Source organism: Podarcis filfolensis, assembly GCF_964270895.1.
Source record: "Podarcis filfolensis genome assembly, chromosome: 2".
Classification (NCBI taxonomy): Eukaryota; Metazoa; Chordata; class Lepidosauria; order Squamata; family Lacertidae; genus Podarcis; species Podarcis filfolensis.
Window position 1 is genome coordinate 21,583,473 of NC_139605.1, and position 9,747 is coordinate 21,593,219.

General features: G+C 42.1%; 1 protein-coding gene across 7 annotated transcripts in view; it reads right to left on the minus strand.

Annotated features, from left to right (window-relative positions):
• Positions 1-7,293, minus strand: part of CFAP20DC (CFAP20 domain containing) — a 148,558-nt gene extending 141,265 nt beyond the window's left edge. For 5 of the 7 annotated variants that reach the window (XM_083600937.1, XM_083600938.1, XM_083600936.1 and 2 more), the window contains exon 1: positions 6,780-7,293. The gene's annotated coding sequence lies outside the window, so the exon portion shown is untranslated. The remainder of the gene's footprint in view (positions 1-6,779) is intronic. The other 2 variants (XM_083600939.1, XM_083600940.1) reach the window with 2 other exon arrangements.
• Positions 7,294-9,747: the final 2,454 nt, after the last annotated feature.

A 9,747-nucleotide genomic window follows, 5' to 3' on the forward strand; every position in this document is an offset into this window, starting at 1 on the left:
ACTAGGCTGCAGGCCCTGGCCTGCCTCTCCTTCCTTGAGTGCCCCACCTGCTGTTCCCAACGTCTTAGGACCCGCCGTGTTTGTGGGGACCTCTCTGGCTTTGGCGAGGGGTCCTGCTGCTTGGCTTCCTGTGCACTAGCCCCTGCCCCTTCATGTCACCCTCTGAGTATTGTCTACAACAACCTCTCCTTCCCCATCCCCAGCTTGCTCGTGTGTGACCCACTCTCAGCTGCACCCCTCATCAGGATCCTCTTCCTCCTCCCCAAAATCCTGCCAGTTCATGACAGTACATCTGGCTGAATGCAACATCAAACAGAAGTACTATACAGTACACTGAAACATTTTGTTGTAGGCGCTAGTTGTTGACTGAATAAGAAAACTATGGTCTTATTATCAAATGAAAAGGCCTAATTTGATGGCCATAATAATAGTAGCAAGACGTATGAGTGTTACTGAAGGATCTGGTCTTCAAACACATCTTTTAAACAACCCCTCATGGTTATCTGTATCTGCCCTCCCCACAAAAGTGACTAAACTTAAACGGAGATGTAAAGTTCTATCGGTCTTAACTAAATTACATTTTGAAGAAAGATGAGGAGGAATTAATTGATATGAATACAAACTGCATAACAGATTGTTCGCTGTCTACATAAAGGGGCAGAAAAACAGGCATTAGCAGTAAATAGTATGTGTTTGGCGGAACCAAACATGTGCAATAAGGATAAAAGCGGGGTCTGTGGTAAAACTAATAAGAGATTCCTGGGAATATTCTCTGTTTTTAGTGTTAGAAGCATTATGGAGCCAATAATCAAAATGTTTACATACAGATAGTTGGACTATGAATAATGTCTGGTGGTCTAAATTTCAGAAAATAAAAATGTCTTTCAGTGGGATATAGCTTTAAACACTGTTCCGTTAATCTGTCATTAACTATAGCACTGCAGGTTCTGTATCCCCAGTTGGGCTGATATGCTGTGCTAAAAGTACATGCTTTTAGGGCAGAAAAATAATAAGAATTTTGATCCATGGCTGAAAAATGAGAGAATGGCTACTTTATTGCATCCTATAAAGATGTCATAAGCTGCCAATTTATTTGAAAAATATGCTAAAGGCTGGAGGCATTAAAATTCAAGGTGACATAGACTTCATCAAAGCAAATCCCTGTGTTCTTTCTGGATCATAGGCCCTTTTTAGAAAAAGATGACTTTTCAAGAAATATTACTCATTTTAGTAGTCAAAGTAATTGAGGAAATACACTTACTTGGGAGTAAGCCCCAGTGGACACTATGGAACTTACTTCTGTGTAAGCATGCACAGAACTACATTGTTAATAAACATTAACTTAGTTGATTAATTGATCTGGCAGGCCTGTGAGTTGAAGGTAAACAAGTTTACCTTTTTTTGTGGTCCTCTGCTCCAATAAATAAGACAATGGCCTGCTTTGCACACAACAGTGAGCCAGAGTTAATCAGGCCTATATCCCATATCTGTTCTTGGCTTTTTCTTGTGGTTTGTTTAGAGAGAAAGGGTCATGAGAACTAGTTTGCACATAACACCATGCCAGTGCTCTGGTTTGCTTCCTCCTGGCATGGCAAGGGAAGGGGGAGCAGGCATGACTTCAGTAACATGCACCAGCATGTTTGCTAATTCCTGGTACTATAAACTATAGTTTGTTTGATTTACCATTATATGAGAGCCATGCCAATGAATGATGAGTTTTATTTAAGATGCAAGCAATTTTATGTTTCACTATCTCAAAAAAAAGAGGCATTTACATTGAGATTCTGGTCATATGCACATTTGCTTAAATTTAATTGATTGTGTAGTTAAAAGTTAGGTGCTTTATTGACTAGAATTATTTCATCAGATGGCATCCCAATTTTAATAGAACAAAATACAGTGGAATTATTATTCTGTTTATATAGTATTTTACCCTGCACTATGGAAATAAATTGGGAAATATGTATACTGCATAATTATGTTTAGAGCATTATAAATGCCCCCACTTAGTGTTAGTAGCATAAGTATTCCCATTTGGTATTACATAATATAAGCATAACACTAAAGACAAATTATTATTGCATTCCTGCTTTAGCTACCAATCCTCATACAGAAAAGAAAGTCATGTGTTAGTCTTCTCTAGTAACTTACAGCAAATAACAAAAAATGTTGCAAGCAAGCCTCTATATAGGACAAAATAAATTTTAATGGAATCCTCTGTGCGTTTGTATTTGAGGGAAAGTACTATTTCATTTGCACATTTACGTCACAGATCTATGATAAGAGTGAGCAAAGCCTCACACAACAATGAATTGACAGTTTTCTTTGCATTATTGACTGCTGCCTCTCTTAACAACTAATGTTTATTGGGTCCACCATAACATCTTGTTTCATAAGGTATAATGTATCAATATATGTACATTATTTGTAAACTAAAATGTATACAATAGCAAATGTATACTGCCTGGTTAAAGGCATAGAACAAGAACCACAGTCAGGGTATACAGGATAGGAATATATTCCTGGCTCGGCTTTCCAGTTAACCAAAGGTACCTGTCTTATTTTGATTAAGTCTCAGTCACATCCTGCTCACCATAGCCTCTAAACACTAATCTGGAGTTTCAACTGCCTCCCTAGCATCTGATGAAAAAGAAGCTAGGCACTACCCATATATTTTATGACACCACACTCCAAAACCCTGGACTAACTACCCCAGGCATTTTATGGAGATGCTAAATAGCATTGATGACAAGATGGAATTCAGTGGTAACTCATAGGCCAATACTCAAAGGAAGGAACAGTAGCTTCTCAACATCACTTTCTAGAGCCAGTCCTCTAGATCAGTGTATCCCAATCTTGATTCTCTAGCTGTTTTTGGACTACAATTCCCATCATCCCTGGCCACTGGTCTTGCTAGGTAGGGATGATGGGAGTTGTAGTTCAAAAAACAGCTAGAGACCCAAGGTTGGGAAACACTGCTCTAGATAGATCAGTGTCAGGAAAAAACAAGAAAAATTCAACATGGGAGTTCAGAAGGATATCACAGCTACTGGTATCAAAAGCTGATTAAGGGTTCAAAAGAACAAACTCCCACACTCACACCCAGTTGCTGATGTAGATCACACACCAGAGTGACCATAATATAAAATAATATATTTGCAAATCATGGCAGGACTCGACTTCACATCTGACTGTAATAATAGTCATGAGAAGAATAAGAAGCAGGTGGTTTTCAAGACTATATGTAGTTTGCTTCCTTGTATATTCAGTTCCTTGTTAACAGTAAAGAATATCAAAGGTAGAAGACGGCCAGCAACTTCTTGAGGATCTATAAATCCACAAGTTCTCGTATTGTAAACTGCAGTTATGAAATTGTTACAATTCCATTTTTATTTTGGGTATCCTATCAACCCTGCCAACATCATACATTTATATCCAATAAAGCAATGACAACTTTACGCCATAGCGATAATACAGTAGATATGATGACAACTTTACAACACGTCACCAGGCCACAATGCAGAACAAAAGAATGTGTGGTGAAGTGACATTTTAATATTGTACCCCATTGCCTTTTCTCGTAATGTAGCCGCATGAAAACACCAGCTGAAAATGGGGTGGGAGAGGTGGGTCCCTCCATATCTGCAATCATATTAGGTAATAACTAAGGCTGACATCTTAAGCATACTTAACTTGGAAGAAAGTTTACTGAAGTCAATGGGACTGACTTCCATGTAAATGGATTTATGATCAGTGTGTAAGGCTGGCAAGTTAGAAGCCACTTACTTATGGCTTCTAGATAGAAGCCAGATATTGTGCTGCTAGGCACACCTTAATCCAATGGAACAAAATTAAGGCCTGCAGGTACAATTCTATGTGCACATAAGAAGAGTCTACTGGATGAGGCCAATGGCTCATATACTCCAGCATTCCATTCTCACAGTGGAGGAAGCTCACAAGCAGGAGTTGAGCAGAAGAGCTCTGTTCCCTCCTGAGATTTTGAGCAACTGGTACTCAGAAGCATACTGCTTACAACAGGCAAGCCATCAAGGTTAGCAGCCACTGATAGCCTTATTTGTCCAATCCACTTTTAAAGTAATCTAAATTGGTGGTCATCACTGCATCGTGTGAGAGTGATTTCCATAGTTTAACTATATATTGTATGAAGAAGTACTTTCTTCAGCCTGTCCTGAATCTTCCAACATTGAGCTTCATTGAATGCCCCAGAGTTCTAGTGTTTTGAGAGAGGGAGAAAACCATTTCTCTATCCACTTTCTCCACATGGTGCATAATTTTATACACCTCTAGCATGTATCCTCTTACTCATCATTTCTCTAAACTGAAGCACTCCAAATGTTTTAACCTTTCCTCATAGGGGAGTTGCTCCATCCCCTTAATCATTTCGGTTGGCCCTTTCTATATAAGATTACTTCCACGGTATATGGATTGGACTGGACTATAAAGCTGTAATCTTCTGCAAGCTTACATAGCTTTTGCTCCTATTCCTTTATTGCTCCTGCTCTTTAAAAAGTGACTTGATATAAAGATATTAGCAGGTGATGATGCTTATCACAACGACATGAAGATTCACCAGCTGATTTTAGTAGATCAATTTGCTATTAAAAGGCACAACAGCAGGGAGGATGAGAGCTTGGGGTTTTCTTTCTGATGATTTAGGGATCATGCTTGGGGATAAGCCCTACTGAATTCAATTGGGACTCAATTCCAAGTAAGCTACATGGCTATAGCCCCATGTACCCTTGCTTGGAAGTCAGTGGGACTTAATTTCAAATAAACAAGTACTAGAACAAGGAATAAGGCTACAATCGTTTAAACAGTTAGGACTCTTGAACAGCCTAAATTAGTCACTGCTGCTGTATAGTCTACATCAGTAGCGTAGGAAGAGAGGGGTGGGGCTATATTGGGGCTGCAGAGCACCCAAGACGCTATCCCTCCTGGGCACCCTCCAGCGGGCCCAGCACTGTCTGAAAAAGCAGTGTGGGGTGCTCCACAGGCCGCCCACCCAGAAGGGATGCAACGGCTGGGGCATCCTGCAGGCCAGCACATGCCAGCCATGTCCCTCCTGGGTATCCCTCCCGGGCGTCCTCCCGGTGGCTGCTTTTCTGGCAGTGCTGGTCCAGGAGGGATGCATTTGCTTGGGCGGCGCACCCTGCCCACTTGGGATGCCACGCCCTCATGGCGCAGCACGCATGTGCACCGCACCCCCCACCCCAGACGCCAGCAGGGGTTGCTCTGCCAGTAATCTACATTACCTTTTCTCCAAGACTACATGTGAAATATCTGAAAACACAAATATCTTAATCTCACTGACAGTCTTTTTTGCCTTTTTCCTCTTATGTGGACCCATGCCCCCAAATGCAACTGCATGGAGGTTGTAGAATATGCTACTAAAAGAACGGGAAAGTGAGCAATGATATCCAGTGTCATATTTTTAAAGCAACAGCTGATTTTAGACATGATTTACACCACATGTTAAGGTCATATCCTTGCAGTCAGTGTGGACCAGTGAAAAGTAGCACATTCCTTTGTCCATCCCTACAACACCTTTCCAATAGTGGCTCCACACATGTGCAATTCCCCCCACCAACTCCACTTAGTGCCATCTCTTGAACGCTAAAACGTTTTTTTTTTATTCAACCATCCTTTTTACTAATATGAGTACTGCCCCCCATATAACTTTACCTTATATGATTTTTTGGTAAGTTATTTGTTCCAGTGTTAAGCAGCCTTGCAAAGGCTGGCCCTAAAAGGTGGGTCAGAAATAAATGATACCACCACATTCAGTAAAGTAGCGTGAGGTAGAAACCCTATTTTGCATCCAAGCATATAATGAAAGGAGGAGAAATGAATTATTTCCAACACCTTACTGAGCTTCCTGTTGCATTCTTTTTAGTCTTTTCTATTTTATCTGTGTATGGGGTTTTTTGTTTTCCCCCTGTGTGTTTTATTTTTATCTGTTAGCCGCCTAGAGCCCCAGTCCAGGGAAAAGGTGGGATATAAATAAATATAAATACAATAATCAGCTTTTTCCCCAGCCAGAACTCACTGGAACTCAGTTCCAGTACCTCTCAGGTGGGCAACATTGCCATTAAAAGACAGCAAGTTCATTGTGAATTTGGGCACCTCTTTTTCTAGTAAAATAGCACTGATAATAATAATAGCAATAGTACGGATAACAATAATTCCTAGAGGGTGATTTTATGCTGCAGTGCTGTCATCATCAGCACACACTTACCTGGGAACAACCCCCTACTTGTACACACTTGGGGGTTGCTTAGGAGCAACACGTGTGTAAGACTGACCTGCAATTGATTTTGCATAATCTTAAACAGGGTTGTCATTGTGCTAAAAAACCCGTTGTGCTTCAGGCAGAAATGCTGCTGTAACAGAACAGGGTTTGTTCCTGCCACTGCATCTCCAGCGACGGGGACCTGCTAAAATGATTTAGCTGCCATACAGCTGCTAAAGGCGCAGTGTCTCTGCCAGGGGGCAACGAAAGGACGCCCAGCCCTTGTGTGCAGCCTAAGAAAAATGAACTTGATTTCAACTCAGTCAAGAAGAGGTGCTTGTGCCATTCTAACCAAAACTAAAAAAAACCCTCAAGTCCTGGAGCCAGGGGGTGGGTGGCAACGTCATCCTACGCCTGTCTATGCAGCAATAAGCCCCACAGAGTCCAGTGGGGTTTTACTCCTGAGGAAAAAGTGTGTTTAGGATGACCTCCTGGCTGGAGAAGATGGGCGTGAGAAGGGGACGCTTACCTGGGAGGCGGAGGAGGGGAGAATAAGCAGGGGCGCCTGCCGGCTTTCCTCCGAGGCGGAGGCGGAACAGGGCTGCTGGTGGCGGTGAGGAGAGCATGCGGGCCTAGCAACCAGCTGCCCCAAACTAGGGCGAGGGAAAAGGGACTAAAGGCGGCGCGGTTCCCGCCCGGCCAGGCGACCGCAACGGCTCAAAATGGCGGCGGGCGCGGGAGGAGCCTTGAGGCGGCGGGCGCAGGAGGAGGGACCCGCCGCGTCCTTCTCTCCCGCCTCGGGCGCTCGGCTCGAAAGGTGCCCAGGTCTTTCCTGAGCTTTGGGATGCCGCTCTGCCCGGCGCCGCCCTCAACATGGAGCGGGGAGGGCGAGAATGGTTTAACGTATTTAGTTTTCTCTGCGTCGTGCCGAGAGATTTGTGCCCGCAGTCAGGCTCCCAGGCAGGCCGGCGCCTCGCGTTTGGGTTGCCATGGTGACACGAGGGACGGGCGCTCCGCAAAGGTTCCAGGGCAGCCCTCACTGTAAACTGTATGCACTTGTTAAATACGTATATAGTGGTACCTCGAGTTACATATGCTTCAGGTTACAGACTCTACTAACCCAGAAAGATTACCTCGGGTTAAGAACTTTGCTTCAGGATGAGAACAGAAATCGTGCTCCGGCGGCGCGGCAGCAGCGGGAGACCCCATTAGCTAAAGTAGTGCTTCAGGTTAAGAACAGTTTCAGGTTAAGAACGGACCTCCGGAAAGAATTAAGTTCTTAACCCGAGGTACCACTGTACTGTATGTATATATATGGGGCTCAGCACTGCTGAAAACCTTTCCCGCATCCGGCCTCAAGATATATACTGTATCCAGTGCTTTTTTTCTTAAAAAAAGGGTTTAGGGGTTCTCTCCTTTTCCCAATCATATTGAAATATTGCCCCTCGATGAGGCCAAACTTAGGGGTATGCGTGCCCCTGCGTCACCCTAGAAAAAACCCCACTACCTGTCTATCTTAAGGCTGGATAGCGAAAAGGTTTTAAGCAGTGCTGAGCTCCCCTAGCACATAAAACTGAGCACCTCTAAATAAAAATTAAAGAAAAAAAGTCCAGTAGCACCTTATAGACCAACTAAGTTTGTTCTGGTATAAGCTTCCGTGTGCATGCACACTTCTTCAGATTGTCATTTCAGATTGAAATGATGGCTATCTTGGAGTCGTCTCAAGATGTGTATTCTTGTGCATATCACCTGAAGGTTCAAAGTTCCATTGCTGATGTACAGGTGCATAGATAAAGTGAAGTGGCTGCCTCAGGCAATGGATGTTGTGGGGTGTGGGATGTCAGTGGCACCACTGGCTAATTTTTGGGGTTTTGCCTGGGATTATGGTCCAAATGTATTTAAATATGCCTCTTCAAAGCTGTGCTTTAAACATGTCCTGAACAGAGTTTTACATTTTGGTTTGTAACTGTCAATGCAATTATAATGTCTAAAAGGCACATAATTTTAGGGATTATTCAGAAATAAGATATAGAAGAAATATAATTTATAATGCCCATATGCTGGGCATATTATTGAGTACGGTCTGCAGTTGTTTTCTAGAAGGTTATAATAATAACACTTCAGGATTGAGCCACAAATTTTGGACCATTTCAGGATTCTCTGGATTTTTTTATTATATCCAATTAGATCATGATTACTGAATAACTACAGTGCCACATATTAAAGTTCTGAAATATATCTGGTTCATTTACAGGAGTAGTTTTGATCTGTAAAATTATGTCTCTGAACATGTCTGTTATCAAAGATCTATCAGCTAGATAGCCTACATCAAACCCACTCTTTTATATAAAAAAAATACAAATGTCTTTAGATTTGGCATTTCTCTCTTGGGAAAGCTTTTTTTAAAAAAATAATATGGAAAGGCTTCTTTGGTATAACATCACTTTCAATGATATGTGAATATTTTGTGATCACTTCTAAACTTTTTTGAAGTAATGAGGAAAAGGTCACAGGGAGGAAATTAGACCCAAATATTTTAAACAAGCTTAGAAAGTTATTTCCATACAATGGCTATTTCATCCCCCAAGGTGGCATGCAAGAAGCCCCAAGTACAATAAATACATGCATAAACAGACGAGAGGAATATGCACAGAACAGGTTTGCTAAAGCCTGTATGGCTTTTGCTACCCATACGGAATCCACAAGAAATAAATATTTTTTTAAAAAAATCCTGCTGGGTAGTAAGCTCAACATGTACTGAAGCAAAACCATGTGCAAATGAATAGGGTGAACAAATCCATCATGCAAGTACTGGCTATAAACAACATCATGCGCACATTTCATCAAAGGTCAGCGCACTGGACCAAAGCCAATAGATTAATGCAGAAGCAACAGAAATAATGAAATGCAGATTGGAGCAAATCAGGATGTCATCTGTAGAACTGAGGTCTGCATACCCAAAAATGCTGAGACAAGGGATGTCCACAAAGGAGGTGGGGGTGGGGGGCTGCACGTAAAGAAGAAAACACAGAGGCTTCTTGCAATCTAATGCTTGCACAGTCAATATATTTAAAAGCCAACATAAAAGGTTCCATTGACATTCAATTAAAATCCACTTGCACAAGTTAAATCCTGCGTTTCTCTACCTGCTGAACCCTATGCCCCCAATTTTATTTATTGTTGAGTGCTTTGTTTTGAAAATGTTATAACAACAAGAACAGTCCTGTTTACTGAAAGTGAATTCAAATCTCTGAGTACCAATCCTAATGTAGCCAAAGCAGCCACCATCCATAGACTAGAGAGGGACTTCAGCAGCCTCAGGGTTTACAGAACTACAAAAAACATTTATGGGGGGAAAATGAGACAAAAAAAATTCCCCAAATGAGGACTGGGCACACTCCCTAGTAATAGAATGTTGGAGGGGAAGTGGAAAAGGGGTGGAATGAAATGGAATATCCTGGAAAAGGGCATGGCTGGTTGGCTGACTGGCTTAGATG